The sequence below is a fragment of the Protopterus annectens genome, chromosome 10.part0 (genome assembly GCF_019279795.1).
Source record: "Protopterus annectens isolate FY-2018-M chromosome 10.part0, PAN1.0, whole genome shotgun sequence".
Taxonomy (NCBI): domain Eukaryota; kingdom Metazoa; phylum Chordata; order Ceratodontiformes; family Protopteridae; genus Protopterus; species Protopterus annectens.
In genome coordinates, this window is record NC_056744.1 from 640,813,307 (window position 1) to 640,830,868 (window position 17,562).

The 17,562-nt window shown below is 35.0% G+C and overlaps 1 protein-coding gene across 1 annotated transcript in view; it reads right to left on the reverse strand.

The window, feature by feature from the left end:
- DIO1 (iodothyronine deiodinase 1) overlaps nt 1-17,562 on the reverse strand; it is a 276,560-nt gene that overhangs the window by 169,816 nt on the left and 89,182 nt on the right. The window lies entirely within an intron of this gene.

The window sequence follows — 17,562 nt, forward strand, 5'->3', positions numbered from 1 at the left end:
TAACATTCCCCAAGATATAAAAACTGGGCTAAGCTGCAAAAAATGTACATTTCACTGGAACACGTGCCTTTAATTGAAAGTCTTCTTATGCACCCAAAACCTATTTCAGATCATGCGTCAATAATAACTAAAATAGAAACACAGGGTAATGAAGTAAAAATAAGACACTGCCACTTTCCCACTTATCTGTTGAAAAGCTAGGAATTCAAGCAATGGGTAGTGGAAATTATTCAGGAGCTATTAGAGAAGATAGAAATTTCTTCTGGAAATATAGCTAGGAAGTGGGATAAAAATTAAAGCAGAGCTTAAAAGAATGGGTGGGAAAAAAGGGTTCCTATTACCAGATCGCAGACGCAATTTGTCAAATGCATTTTGATCAAACTGACAAGAGCAAAAAGGCAAAATAAAGAAGTGGCTTTTCAGCAAATTCTTTCCCTGGCAAAGAATTTACTTTGCCGTTTTTGGCACTGTAGTGTGATCTTGGAGTTGATAAATTTAAGTAGGGCAGTCTGGGTGGGGGGGGGGGTGAAGTCCCCCACATTATGTAATGTTTTAAAGTATTTTTTTTTTATTTCGGAACAGCAATTTTTTTCCCTTGGAAAAAAATCGCTGTTCTGAGGTTTCGACGTTGTAAGCTTTCACTTACATGGGGTTGATTATTTATTGTTTGCTTTTCTAAACGTGCGATAATATAATATAGACCTGAAAAAGAAAGGGAGATATGGTTAAGAATTAACAATGATTATTTAGAGAGACTGACAAATGTTAAAGTATTGCAGAATAGGAAGAATCTCACAGAACAAGAAGAGGAGCAACTGCAGAATGCTAAACAGAAAATAAGGGATTACCTTGATAATATGAATGAGTTTAGAAAGATTGCTGTTAAGAAACTGTTTTTTTTAAATAACTCTAGAGCACAAAAACTTTTAGCACAATGATTCAGGCAACAGCTTAGAGAGTATATAACAAGGAAGATAACAAGTGATCCTGTAGAGGTATTAGAAATATTTCCGAAATACTTTGAACGTCTGTGTAAAGCAGAGAAATATATGAAACCAAGAAAAGGTGCAAATATAAATGTTTATGGAAGGAAAAATATGACAGGGTTAGAGGTAGTTGAGGTCCAATTACTAACAGTTAGGATAGGAGGAGATGAGATAAAAGTGGTGATGTATAACCAATCCATAGGAAAGTCCCCAGGAATATATGGTATTCCTGTGGAAGTTCAGAAGCTAGAAGGGAAAAAACTGATAAAGATCTGGAAGGTTTTGTTTAACAGTATTTTAAAAGGAAGAGAAGTACCAACATAATGGAAGAAAGCAGTAGTAACTGTAATACCTAAAGAGGGTAAAGATCCATCTGATCCAGCTTCATACAGGCCCATTTCAATACTAAACCATGATTATAAAATGTTTATATCTATAATGGCTGAACGAATGGCAAAAGTGATGCCAAAATTGATAGATATGGATCAATGTGGTTTTGTGGAGGGGAGGCAAACATTTGACAACATTAACAGAACACTGACAATCCAGAAGGAAGCTGATCATAAGAAAATATCACTGTTGTTGGTGGGTCTTGATGCAGAGAAAACATTTGACAGAGTAAGTTGGGACTTTATGAGCAGGGCAGTGGAAGTATTTGCATTCCCTGATAAAATTATAAGGTTGATTAGGAGGCTATATGAGGTATAGAAGATGAAAATTAAAGTGGGTGGGTCCTTTCTGATAATTTCTGCTTGACCAGAGGAACCAGGCAGGGGTGTCCTCTTTCCTCTTTGTTATTTGCATTATATTTAGAACCACTAGCAAATAAATAAGGGACTTAGAAATTCAAGGATATAATTGGTATGGTAATCAAGAAAAGCTGGCTATATTTGCAAATGATATTATTTTATACCTGATAAAACCAGAAAAGGACATTTCAGTGTTGTGGAACATTTTGAGATAGTTTCAAATCTTTTTGGGACACAAAATTAATGACACTAAAACAAAGGCAACAGTGATAAATTACATACTCATGTATGAATTGGTTCAACAATATCCATATTTATGGAGACATGATAAAATGAAATACTTAAATGTATGGATTTAAAATGATTCTGGTGTGGTAGCTAATTATATGTGGGAAGAGACTAAATAAAAGATAACAGAAAAACTGTGAAACTGTGAAACTGGAAGCTGTTATATGGATATGGATAGCAAAATACAAGCAGTTAAAATGTTTTTAGTCCCTTTAGTCTTATACACAGGTCAGGCATATTTTTATGAACCAGAGGAGAAGTTGTAAATAACAGTTAATAAAAAGCTGAAGGATTTTGTCTGGGAGAGAAGACAGCAAGAGTCAAGTGGGATAAGCTGGTTCTTCCAATAGAACAGGGCGGATTGAGATTACCCAATTTGAAGGGGTATTTCAGAGCTACACAATTAAGGCTCCCATACATAGCACAAGTTTATTTGTCTTTTCGGCTTTTCCCGGTTAGGGGTCTCCACAGCGGAACTCCGGTCCGCTAATGATTGGCAGTAGATTTTTTATGGTGCTGAGTTGCCAGCCAGATGCCCAACCTTCAGCGAAGGCAAGCCCATTCACGCATGTCTTTCGGAGGCCACTCGACCATGGGGAGGACATGCAGACTCCACACAGAAGGCACTCCAGCCATGAATTGAACAGGAGAACCTCTTGCTGTAAGGCAACATTGCTACCACTGTACCACCACATAGCACAAGTAGAAACCTATAATTCAAAGTGGAAAAGGCTAATGATGAAAAAGGGGAATTTCAAGAAAGAAAGAAGGAGAGACTGAGACTTTGGATGCAGACTTTTAAGGAGAATAACAATAATTATGCAAAATGCTATATTCATAAAGTAGCAGAAAGTACTCTAAGAACTAAGCCAACAAGGGAATGGAGAAAGGAGATTCTGTCAATAGGGATGACTGCAATTAGGGATACAGACAATGGGCAAGAGGGCCTGGAATTTTCTGGAGAAAACTGGCAAAGGAACCAAGGTATTAGAAGCAACTAACTAGTGAGGTAATGGTAACAGAATGGGAGGACACCAAGAATTTAATTGGACTGCAAGTTAGAGATTGCCTTCCCTATCAGTGACTGATATAAGAGTATAAGGGAAGAGAAGGAAATAGGGGGTCTTAAGTGAAAGACCAGCACTGGTAGAGCTTTTAGTAGAATCTAGAACAGAAGCTGCTGTTAAAAATGAATAATAAGTAGCGTACATAAAATATTGCATAATAAATATAAGAATCAATCAGAGGAGGCTAGAAAGGATTGGGAAGAGAGATTGGATAAGCAATTCACAAAGAAACAATGGGAGAATATTATCACTTGTCTTTCACAATCTTTAATGAAACACATTTTTCTGTTATGTGCTTACATTTCATTTAACTTTGTTTTCCCACTGAAAACCTCCAGATTAAATTAACCATTCCAAAATCTTACTTCACTTATATCCTTCTGTGGTTCTATCAAATAATAAATAACTACATAAAAAATATATAACATTCTTTTACTTATTCCCTTTGCATTCCCTTTTTACAGTCTTTAGCTTCCACACAAAAATCTTATTATAACTATACAAATAATTTAAAAACAAAGTAAAATCCACACAGCTTCAAAACAAGTACCAATAAACCAAATAAGAAGCCTCCATGGCAAAACAAAAAAGCCCCGAAAAGCCTGGAATTCTTCTCAAGACTTTATTAAGCACAAAAATCAACCATGAACATTCTCAGTATGTTTTTGTTTAAAACACACTTCATCAGATGTGGGCTGGCATTAATAGAGCAAGCTGAGGGAACAAGGTAAATGAGTCAGCAGCAAGGAAGAAAACTGTTTTCATCCTTGCCGCTGACTCATTCACTATGTTCCCTCAGCTTGCTCTATTAATGCCAGCCCACATCTGATGAAGTGTGTTTTAAACAAAAACTTACTCAGAACGTTCATGGTTGATTTTTGTGCTTAATAAAGTCTTGAGAAGAATTCCAGGCTGTTCAGGGCTTTATTGTTTTGCCATGGAGGCTTATTATTTGGTTAATTTAATAATACAAATAATATTATTCATAGGTTCATAGGTTGGTACTAGGCTATTGGCCCTAGGGCCTATACAAGCCTAACCGTAACAATTCCCTGGCTATTTCTTCCTACAGTATTTACTTTCTTGGACCCAAGTCTAGCAGGGCGACTGACATGATCTCCGGGGTGAATTTCCTATCTCCCATCATCCAATCATCAAGGTTCCTTTTGAAGAGGGCCAAAGAGGTGCTCTGCTTGACATGTATGGACAGTCTATTCCAGAGTTTGGGGAGTCTCTGGGTCAGGAACCTATCCCTCCAGCATGTTTTGTTCATTGTGATGACAAGGTTTAGATCCCTGAAGTGTGTGTCTCTCAGGGATTGGGATTTCTTTAAGTGTAGCATGTCCAATAGCTCTGGGTTTGACATGGCCTTGTATGTTAAGCAGAGATCGCCTCTGAGTAGATGATATGCGACAGAGTATAGGTGGAGTTTTTTTTAGATGGTCAACATAGGGCATCTGCTTTAGGCCTGTGATTCTTTTAGTGAGGTATTTCTGCAGCCTTTCCAGTTGTTGCAGATGTCTTGAGAGGTACATACCAAACGGGGCATTGTATTCTATAATCGGTCTAATGAAGGATGAGTACAGTGGGACAATGACCTCCTTTTTTCTGGATGAAAAGCCCTTAGTGATCTGGTGTGCCACATAGAAGGATTTCCTGACTGTTGTGGTGATGTGGTTATCAAAGGTGAGACCACTGTCCACCTGTGTCCCTAAGTCTCTTATCACACTTTTGGTGTTTAGTGTACTGCCATCTATGTGGTAATTCACGGGTACATGTTTTATCCCAAAGGGGATAACTATACATTTCTTGGCATTGAGCTTGAGTCCATGGCTCTGGCACCAAGAATCTGTTTCTGTAAGGCCCTTTTGTAGAATATCCACATAATTTGGGGATTCAATAATGGCTTCCAGTTTGCAGCCATCTGCAAACTTTGTTAGCCAGAGTCCCTTAATGTTGGCCTGAACTTCAGAGAAGTAGATGCCAAACAAGAGCAGTCCAAGGACTGAACCCTGAGGTACTCCACTTGTCACTTGTCTGGAGCTGGATTTGGAGTTGGCTACTTTTACAGTGTGGGTTCTGTCAGTAAGCCAGTTGGCAACCCATCGAGTGATGTAGGGATTAATGTCCAGCTTAGTAAGTTTATCTATGATTCCAGAGTGGGGGATGGTGTCAAAGGCCTAAGCGAGGTCCAGATAGGCTGTGTGGAGCACCTTACCCTTGTCCATGGTTCTGGAGACTGATTTGAAGAAGTCAATCAGGTTCAGGAGACAAGATCGGCCCTTCATGAACCCAAACTGCATGGGGTCCAGTGTTTGAATGTTGCCAATGTTTTGTTTATAATTTCCATGATAATGCATTCCATGGCCTTGCAGATCAGGCTCATCAGACTGATGGGGCAGTAGTTCCCAGGATCCAAGTTGGACCCCCCCTTGTGGAGTGGAATAACTGTAGCTGTGCGCTACTCATTGGGCACGAAGCCTGAGGTGAGGCTATGATTAAACATGACACTTAGGTGAGGTGCCAGTTCATTTTGTAGATCATATAGTACACAGCATGGGATGTCGTCTGGTCCCATGGATGCTGTATTCTTAGCTTTGGAGAGTACGTTTTTTACCTGTGTGGCTATTATTACCAGAATTTGGCAATCTTTTGATATTGAGATGAGCCCTTTAGGGGGTGAGAGGGGGGTGAAGTTTGCACTGAATCGATCTGCTAGGATATTGGCAATATCCTTGGGATCAGTATATTTAATGCCATTCTGTTGTAGCTCAGAGCAGATCTGAGCATTGCCATTTAGATTCTTGACATAGCTATAGAATGCCTTGTGGTTGTCTTTGGAATCTTTGGCAATTTTATTTTCGTAACTAGCTTTGGAGGATTTTATGAGGGATCTCAGCTTCTTACTGACGCTGGTAAGGGAATTTTTTGTATCCTGGGTTTTCCTCTTTTCTGCAACAGTTTCTTATCACATATCTTTCTCTTTCCATATGTTATTCTGTTACTCCTTCCCTATAGTCTGTGTACTTCCTAACAACCTTTTCAACACTGAATATTCACAACTAAAAGATGTCTTCAAAAACAGGGTTTATCATTCTCCATTCTTCCTCTTTGAGACTATATGTTATACCCTGTTTAATAGCATTTTTACCTGGATCCCCAGAAAAAAAATATTACCTCTACCAATTCTTATTCTAACTCTAAAGACATCTAACAAATCTTATTCTACTTCCTCTGGGAGACATTACCTAGCAAATCATTTTCTAACTCCTCTAGAAGACTATAAACACCCCTTAGTAACTAATCTATCTTAAAATTATACAATGTAAAAATATTTTCCTAAAAAACATAAATGTGACATGCTAGTTGTTAATTTGTTTTGAATTAACTTCTCTTTTTACCTTTTATAAATGTTTCCTCCAAAATATATACCTCCTTTCCTTGCACTATCCCTAAAACATTTTATTTTCTTCTTATTCAATTTTAGCCCTATTTCCCTGTTCTTTGCATAAAACATATACTGCACCAGTCATCTATTCTTCTTCTCTAACCACAGTTGCATCATCTGCATGTATTATTGCTATAGGTAGAATGGCCTCTTCCATTTTCCAGCTTCCTGCTTTTAATCTTCATCTAAATTCACAGATTACCCCATAGTTTGCTAATGTGAATAGACATCCACTTAACAGACACCCTTGTTTTAGCCCAGCTTTGATAATCGCTTTTCTGAATACTTCATTTCTATACTTATACACAATACAAACTGCCACGAGAAGAACTTGTTCAAACTAAACACAGGCAAAAAATTCTTGGACACCGTGAACTGTGGATTTTCAGTTAAAATGAAAGGATATTTTGACTTTACTTCTTGAAATGTTGTGTATTTAGGGGGCTGCAGCTCTTGTTCCAGTTATTATGTCAGGAAAACTACCTGGCGTTTAGGGGACAGGATTGAAGAACATCCTTTTGCTATCAAGAATAAAGACTGTAGGAGCACTTTAGCAAAACACAGTCTTATCTGTCCCACGTTTACTATGTTCAAATGTTCATATGATGGAATGTTTGATAACACTGATAATTACAGATTCGATGAAAACAGTAATAATACAGTTAATAAGTATAACATTGCAGAAAATGTGTGTATGAACAATGGTGTTATAGAAGAGATAGGTCAGCAAGCACCAGCAAATGAATGCAGGTTGTTTTTTAGACCCAAAATTGTTACTAATACCGAAGGCGATTTTAAGCTATACAATTATACCAACCAGGTTTATAACAATGAATGTGTCAATCTTTTTTCAAAAGGTTTTAGTTTTGTTCCTTGTAAGATGGGCAATTTGGTTAATACAATATTGGATTTGAAATTATTTACTCGGAAATTGAATTTAAAGGTTTTGTATCAAAGCAGTAACTGGGACAGTGGACAGATAGGTGTAAATAAATTATCCAAGCCCAGTTTTTATAATCCACCCATGCATGAAAAAGTGGCCTTCTTTGAGAAAGCAACTGAAAATGATTTTAGGGATGTTTTTAACCAATATACCATTAATAATAAAAATACAAAATATAATAGGATTAAGAATCTAACTACACAAGAAGAAACAATTTTAAAAAAGATAATATCAACTCCAGGCATTAGAATTATGAAACCCGATAAGGGCAGTGGAATAGTTATAGTTAATTATGAGGATTATGTGTCTTATATGAATGTTTTGTTAGAAGGAGACACATATGAGCAGCTCAGTAAGAATGAGATATTTATAGCATATAAAAGAATTGACAATGCATTATTTGACATGCTATTCCAAGGTGAAATAGACGAAGAAGAGTGGCATTTTTTGAAAAATGATTATCCTGTTATTAGTGGTATTTTTGGAATTCCCAAAATACATAAAGGTCTGAATAATTTACAATTCAGACCTATTGTTGACGGTAAAAGAAGTAAGACACATTTCATTAGTCAATTTTTAGATTTTCATTTAAAACCAGGTATTGAGTATTTTTCCCATATTCTCAAGGATTCTTGGGACCTTTTGAATAAAATTAAGGTTATAGAATTTCAAGAAGGGGACATTTTTGTTACATTAGATGTATGTAACCTTTTTACTGTTATACCCCATGATAAAGGGTTAGAATGGTTAGAGGAACAATTGTATTACACTAATTTATACGATCAGAATAAAGTCAACGTTATAGTTAAACTTATGGAAATGGTTCTCAAAAATAATTATATATTCTTTGAGGGAGTACATTATAAACAAAGTAGTGGAGTAGCCATGGGTGCAGCGTGTGCACCCAGTTTTGCTAACTTTGTATTGATTTATTGGGAATTGAATTATGTATTTAACTCAGATTTATTTATTAATAATGTTAAATTTTATGGTCGTTTTTTAGATGACTTAATTATTATTTGGAAAGGGGAACAATCAGCACTCAATACTTTTTTAGATTATATTAATTGTAGTGTAGGGTTTTTAAACTTCACATATGAAATTAGTTTTTATAACATTAGTTACTTAGATATACAGTTAAATTATGATAAAATTAAACATAAGCTTGTATCTAAAATATATAGGAAGTCCACCTTCTCAAATTCGTATTTACATTATGATAGTTGGCACCCTCACCACCAGAAAAAGGCCGTGGTTAAAGGCCAGATGGTGAGGGCAGCGAGAATTGTTAGTGAGGAGGTGGACTTCGAACAAGAAATAGAATATATTATTTCATTGTTTTTAAATAGGGGTTATCCTAGTGAATTTTGCAGAAATATTGCAAAAGAAGTGATTGGTAAAAGACATACCGGATTTTATAAGGCTTTATTGAATAGTACAGGTGAAACATTGATCAATCCACCATAAGGATCAACAAGTTGATTTGAAAAAATATATAAGTAATAATATTCCATTGTATATTACAACATTTAACAATACATCAAGCAGTGTAAAGAATATAGTTAATAAAAATTGGAATTTGATAAAAGCTGATAAGACAATGGGTGAAATATTCAAAGGACAAGTCACCTTTGTATTTAGGAAAGACACATCCTTTCGGGATTTGTTTGAAGGTTTAAATATTAACGTTAAAAATTATTCATATAAACCTTCAGGTAATTTCAAATGTGGTAGGTGTTCAACATGTAAGTATTTGATAACTACCGGCACAAATGTGATAGTAAATAAACACAATATCAATATTAGTCAAAATATCAATTGTTACACCACCAATGTTGTCTATATTGCAATATGTCAACAATGTGAAGGATTTTATGTTGGTAAAACTAGCAGGCATTTGAGAGATAGGATCAGAGAGCATTTATTAGATATTAAAAATAAAAAATTAACAAACGCACTAGCTAGACATGTAAATCAGTATGTAGATCATAGTTTTAAGTTTTTTGGTGTTTCACACCAACCTTTTGATCCTCAGGGGAAGATAACAAAATATAATTTGGATGTCTTAGAATTGCGTATGCAAATAATTTTAAATGCTCACCAATACCCTGGTCTTAATGAATTTATTAGTATTAAGCCTATATTAAGAATGAAAAACATCAAAGGGTATTGATGTGATTATTTATTTATTTATTTTATTTATTTATTTTTTTCAAGTGTATTATTGTTGACATATTAAATGCACACATTGTTTTTTTAACTACATTTCATATTATTATAACATGGTTATTTATTTATTTATTTATTCATTGATGTATAAATATAAGTATGTATTATCAACAAATTATATATTTATAGAAGTAACTATCAATTTGGAGCAGTTTTTAATAAGGTTTGAATAGTTTTTAAACCAGTTTTTTAATAATTTTTTGTATGGCTTATACGTATTACATTTTTATGGATTTATTTCAAGGCCTTTTGGGTGTGTATTGGGGATTTTAGTGTTCAATAACAACCTGAAGTACAATTAATTATTTCATTCAGTATATGTGTGTATATATTATAATATATTGATTTTATAGTATTTATTTTATTTATTACATATTCATTTAGGAATTTATATATATATATTTTTAAAAAATATAAATATATATATTTAATATATTCATTATACAAGTGTACATACACCAATATTATTTGCACATTGAACATTTTCGCAAGGTAAATATTTATTTATGAATATATATATATACTAGTACATGGATAAAATCAATACAGGTGCATTTTACTGGAATTTTTTGTGCTGCCTTTAAATTTGTTAGTAATATAATATTAATGTTTTTTAAGGTTCCTTTAAGTATATTTAGAATTTGCTAAATAGATTAATTGAATAATTGGCATTAATTAGGGTTGGAAGTATAGGTATTTAAAGAAGTTTTACATCTCAGTAGGTTGTTCTGAAGAAGTTCGTTTTATGAACGAAACCTAGGTCGACGTTGTTTTTTATGTGATTCAATAAATCTTTATACGTTTATGGACCTTGGGATTATTCGTTTTTTGTATTTTGGCAGCAACGTTTGAGTGTACATCAATCTTCGGCTGGGGAGCCTTCTACACTCTATTTTTGTTTATTGTGAGATTGGTTACTGGTTATCAGTATATTTAATGCCATTCTGTTGTAGCTCAGAGCAGATCTGAGCATTGCCATTTAGATTCTTGACATAGCTATAGAATGCCTTGTGGTTGTCTTTGGAATCTTTGGCAATTTTATTTTCGTAACTAGCTTTGGAGGATTTTATGAGGGATCTCAGCTTCTTACTGAGGCTGGTAAGGGAATTTTTTGTATCCTGGGATTTTCCTCTTTTCTGCAACAGTTTCTTATCACATATCTTTCTCTTTCCATATGTTATTCTGTTACTCCTTCCCTATAGTCTGTGTACTTCCTAACAACCTTTTCAACACTGAATATTCACAACTAAAAGATGTCTTCAAAAACAGGGTTTATCATTCTCCATTCTTCCTCTTTGAGACTATATGTTATACCCTGTTTAATAGCATTTTTACCTGGATCCCCAGGAAAAAAATATTACCTCTACCAATTCTTATTCTAACTCTAAAGACATCTAACAAATCTTATTCTACTTCCTCTGGGAGACATTACCTAGCAAATCATTTTCTAACTCCTCTAGAAGACTATAAACACCCCTTAGTAACTAATCTATCTTAAAATTATACAATGTAAAAATATTTTCCTAAAAAAACATAAATGTGACATGCTAGTTGTTAATTTGTTTTGAATTAACTTCTCTTTTTACCTTTTATGTTTCCTCCAAAATATATGCCTCCTTTCCTTGCACTATCCCTAAAACATTTTATTTTCTTCTTATTCAGTTTTAGCCCTATTTCCCTGTTCTTTGCATAAAACATATACTGCACCAGTCATCTATTCTTCTTCTCTAACCACAGTTGCATCATCTGCATGTATTATTGCTATAGGTAGAATGGCCTCTTACATTTTCCAGCTTCCTGCTTTTAATCTTCATCTAAATTCACGGATTACCCCATAGTTTGCTAATGTGAATAGACATCCACTTAACAGACACCCTTGTTTTAGCCCAGCTTTGATAATCGCTTTTCTGAATACTTCATTTCTATACTTATACACAATACAAACTGCCACGAGAAGAACTTGTTCAAACTAAACACAGGCAAAAAATTCTTGGACACCGTGAACTGTGGATTTTCAGTTAAAATGAAAGGATATTTTGACTTTACTTCTTGCAATGTTGTGTATTTAGGGGACTGCAGCTCTTGTTCCAGTTATTATGTCAGGAAAACTACCTGGCGTTTAGGGGACAGGATTGAAGAACATCCTTTTGCTATCAAGAATAAAGACTGTAGGAGCACTTTAGCAAAACACAGTCTTATCTGTCCCACGTTTACTATGTTCAAATTTTTGGTACAGGAACAAATACCTACTTTTACATGGGATGTTAACTCCGTTTTGGAGGTAAAAGAATTAAAGTGGCAGCTGATGATTAATTCTGACATATTTCCAGGATTAAAAGATAATCTAAATATTAAATGTGTCTCCTTAAATGGTTTTGGTAGGAAGTGGTGTCAGAAATGAAGTCTGAATTGATTGTTTGCCTTTTTATATATAATGTCATGGTTTTTACTGGTTGTTTTTTTTCTGATGAAGTCCTTTTAATAAACTGAAAATGAAAGTACTCAATCATTGGATTTATTTGTTGCCAATCCCAGTGTCTAAGATGTTTTTGCCTGCTTTCTATACTTGTATATTGTCCTACAAGTATTTCTAAATGTCTTTCCAAAGCCAAAATAATGGAACATTTTCCACAATGCCATGTGATTTATCACATCAAATGCTTTATGCTAACCGTGTTCCATTACTGTCAGGCCTCAGTATGCTATCAACTATTTATCTGACTAGAATTAGTATTTCTTTTATCCTTTTCTTGCAATCTGCATTCTTCAATTTCTTGTTAATTACAGTCAGTGTGGCATACTGAAACTAGGCTCCAATGTCCTATGTCCTCAGTGTCTTTCTCTTCAATCTTATCTTACCACTATCTGAGTTTTAATCTTTTATTCACTTATTATATCATTTTTAAATATTTTATCCATTCATTATACCATTAATTACATGCTATTTTTTTTCTTGCCCTTCAAGTCCATATAATATCATAATCAAACCTGTCCATATCAAGTGTGCAATAATTTTATTTCTATGTCACAGCTAGCTCTGTTGTAGTAACATTTCATTCCATCTTTTCTTTCTCCTTTTATGTTACCTTAACAATCTATATATTCCATGTATATTCATTTTTTTGTTCCTTCAATAAAAGTTCTGTAGAATAAGTTTGAACTATATTTGGTATTTCTTCCTGAACATGAACTCTTAATTCTTTGTTCTTTAAACAGTTTATAATTACTTCCCCTCTTACAATATTACTTAAAGTGTTTACTTCCTGAATTTTTACTTCCAGTAACAATTTGCTTCCATGCCACATTTTCTACTTCTTTAAGTTTCTCTCATATAGCTCCCTTTTTATTTAAAACTTGTCTTTGCCTTATTTCTGTATTTCATCATTGTGTATGTTCATTAACCTTCTGTATTCACTCTTACATATTTTATGTACTAATTTATCTACACTGGAATATTCTTTCTTGTCACGCTCTTAAATTGTTCGCCTTAAGTCAGTCCGGGTTTTGTAAGATACCTTCTTGTTTTGATTATACTTCCAAAGCTCTTCTTTCTGTTCTTTAAAACATCTCTTTCTATATGCTTCCATTTGTTTTTCCCTTTTTCCATCATTATTTTCTCATTGTGTTCCTCCAATTCTCCTCAAACAGTCAAGTGATCTGAAAAACCTGCTCCTTGACTTCTCATATCTACTTCTATCACACTCACTGAAAGAGAAAATATCTCTGTTTTAGTCTTCCATTTAATGTACATATGTCTTCCTTATCCCACCCTTATTAATGCCCTGACCCACTCCATCTTTCGTCTATCTACAAATTTAAATTTACAGTAATAAATGTTTTGACCTTTTCAAGTAATACCGTTCTTTCATTTGGTGGCATTGGTGAATACAAAAAAAAAATTAACAACACTTGAATTTTTCATGCTAATATTTAATAAAATATACTAACCTAATTCTGTGTCCATATTGTCATACTTCTTTTTCTGAGCAAAAACTGCTTTCAATAAATATTTATTTTTTTCTTGGAATCCAGGCCACCTTTCCCTCTCATACTGTCTCAAATAATTCCCTCTGTTCTTTACTCGCATTTTTAATATCTAATAATGTATTACTAATTAAAATTTTATGTCATAAGAGTACCACCACACACCTGAGAGATGACTTTATACTACTCACATTTAATTATATGATTTTGACATTATTCATTCTGTCCTTCCATTATTTACATAGTAGTTTTAATCTACATTTTCTCTTTCTCTGTTTCACTCACTCAGTAATGATCTTCCCATATTCTCCTCCTTCATCTTCATCTTGTTTCCTATACTTTATTCCCCTTCTGTTTTAACAACCTCAGACTTATTTTTATTCAACAGTCTGTTCAATATGTATGGCAACAGTTTCAAACATTTTCTCTTTTCTGTACATTTTGTTTTCATAAACCCCCTTTCCCCCACACTGCTCGCACCTTTTTGCAGCAATTGCTTATCAAAGGAAAAGTATTACTGCAAAAATAACATACATTAGGTTTTAAAAGTCTCCTTGTAATTACAGAATGTAACCATACTACTTAAATGCACCAGTTTGTTTTCTTTAGTTCATAAATCCACCCATACCTCCATTTCCCCAGTTCATATCCCCTACATGTGTCTTTTTTACTTCATAAAGGATAGCTTAGTTCTGCTACTTACTTATCAACCTTGTATTCCATCCAGCACATGTGACACATCCAAAGACAATGATATGCAACTTGATGCCTCAGAACAGCAGGCCCTTCAATTGCACTGTTATTCTCTATAAACTGGACCTCATCTTAACCCTCTCTATTTTTTGATCTGATATTTCCGTAATGAAGATTGTTTGGCAAGCCATATTCTTTCAGTTTTGTTATTCATCATACATCAGAAATCACCATTTTTTCTATCTAAACTCTCACTGCTCTCTGCCTCAGCCCCTATCTTAGGCCCTTCTCATCACCAAGATTCAGTTTTGGGGAATTTACATGGCCATGGTCAGTATAAATACCACCTTGAGTCTTCAATACAAATGGGCTACAGGCCTTATGGGACTACTGCAGTCAATAAAAACAAAAAAACGCTTAGTTAATGCCTGAGGCTTTCTGCCACCTAAACATTATTGCATATATACATAAATATGTATGTATGTATGTATATATATATATATATATATATATATATATATATATATATATATATAAAGTTTACACACTCCTGTTAAAATGTCAGGTTTTTGTAATATAAAAATAAACCACAATAAATCATTTCAAAACTTTTCCCACCTTTAATGTAACCTATAATCTGTACAATTCAATTGAAAAACAAACAAATCTGTTAGGGGAAAAAATATAAAAAATAAAAAACGTACAATACGCTGATTGCATGTGTGCACACCCTTAAACTAATATTTTGTTGAAGCACCTTTTGATTTAAATAGAGCAGGTTATAAAGGTTTTCGTAGGGTAAGGTGTCAGGTATGGTCATGGGTAGGGGCAGGGTTAGGGTTAGCACTTATTAGTCAGGTGGTAGGGAAGGCTCTGACCCACCATGCTCTTTGCCCAATACCTATACCTAACCCAACACCTTAATTTACAAAAATCTCCTGTGTAGCACTAACACTACAAAGATACCACAAACATAAACACATACATAACACTACATCTCTTTCTTTACTTAGCCCTTACTCTAACCAGTATCATTCGCACACACATTCACCTGCTACACAAGATCTGTCAACTACCTTAGCTTTTCCTGTAACCAGCACACACACACACACGCGCGCACACACACACACACACACACACACACACACACACACACACACACACACACACACACACACACACACACGCACACACACACACACACTATCATGGATGTAGCCTGCCCTTGCAGCCAGTGTCACCTGACATCTGGCAATGCCCTCAGATTTAAATTGATGGGCAAATAAAAGCTTGTCTCTCCTTTTAAATTGTAATAAACTGCTTGCTGGAATTGTAGCAAGCATCTGCTATAGTTTATGCCACACATGGAGAACCACAGCACTTCAGTTCTCATGGCAAATGCAATATCGGCATGAATTTTTGAATGCCAGTAAAGGAGCATCGATTGCTACAGCACATCAGTTATGACCACCAAATGCAGTACTGGCATTTAGTGCTGGTAATACACTGAAAATCAGTTGGGATCTGCAATCGCTCACCCTAACACTTTGCAACCAGGCAGCTGACCTCTTATGGCCCACCCTAGCTACACTTCTGTATATGATGAATTAAGTATAATGTCTACTGACTGGGTCATCTTGGTGGATTGCACTAAAAGAATAAGTGGTGCTGAGATAACTGTCATGTACATGGCTTACAAGTTCATGCAGCATGATTCGAAAATTATGCAACCCACATCCGAATATTGCACATTTTCTCAGGTGTCAGAGCACACATACGCATACACATTCCTTCACATGAATGAAGCAATTATGTTGTACAGAATTCAGTTACTATCGTTCCATTAAGCATTCTACCAGTAGTGTACCTAGGGTGGGGAGAGAGGGACAACTGCCCTGGTGGCATGATCAGCCTATCCTAATCTCTCTTTAATACTGGTGGTCAAGCCTGATGTAGCACTCTGTGTGATCTAAACTGTAGCAGTTGTTTGCTACATTTTATCAAGTAGTTTGACACAGTTTAAAAGTAAAATAACAAAAAAACAAAACCCGAGAGCTGTAGCACTCTGTGCAGGCAGGGTATAAACTGTAGCAACTGATATATTTGTATCAAAAAGAATATTTTGTTTAAATAAAACAGGAGCACTGTAGCACTCCATGCAGGTAGGGTATAAACTGTAGCAACCGTTTTCTACATTTGCCGCAGGTAGTTTACTACAGTTTAAAAAGCAGATTTTTTTTAAAACTAAAACACGAGTGCTGTAGTGTACTGTGCAGGCAGGATATAAATTGTAGCAACTGTTTGCTACATTTTTAGCAAACATTTTGCTACAGTTTAAAAGAAGAAATTATTTTCTAAATAAAAAAAAATAAATAAATAAATAAAAAGGAGGGTTGGGGGCAGGGCACAAAAATGGGACCTGAATGGCTACAGTTTAAAAGAAGAAATTATTTTTTAAATAAAAAAAAATAAATAAATAAATAAAAAAGGAGGGTTGGGGGCAGGGCACAAAAATGGGACCTGAATGGCTAGGCCAGGAGTAGGGGAATGTCATGCATCTGGCCACCTGGTTGGTGTGCCAGTAGAGAGAACATCGATTTTTATTTTTGCTCTTCAATGGATGAGCTGCAGTGGAGGGAAGAGTGGGGGGAGGAGTAGATCTAACTGTAATAAACCAATTGATTAAAATGTAGTGATCGGCTTATTATAGTTATGTGCTTTGAACCAGCTATGCTTCTGCATGCCACAACCATTGGCTGTGATCCATACAGATCACTGTAAATGCTGTTCTGTCATGCCATGCATAATGTGGACAGACTAGCGGTTGCTTTATCATTTCCATATTACAAAATCCTGTTTAGTTACACTGCATTAGTTTATAATCAAAAGTACTATTATTGTATGTTAACTCCTGGCAGATGACATTACAGCTCTCATGTGTTGAAGATCCAGTGGTGTGGTTTTTGATCTCTTGACTGCCAGTCAGAAAGAACATGTTGTAGGACAGCATGAAAGGATGATTAGTCTTCTTTTAATACAAGCCTCTAGCACCAAGTGCCAGTACGTACAATACAGAACATTTTCTGCACTATCTGCCTTCAGAACTCCAAGTTGGCATACAATGTTCCTTGTCTGTTGAATGCACCTGACATCCACTTCATGTTTTGGAACATCA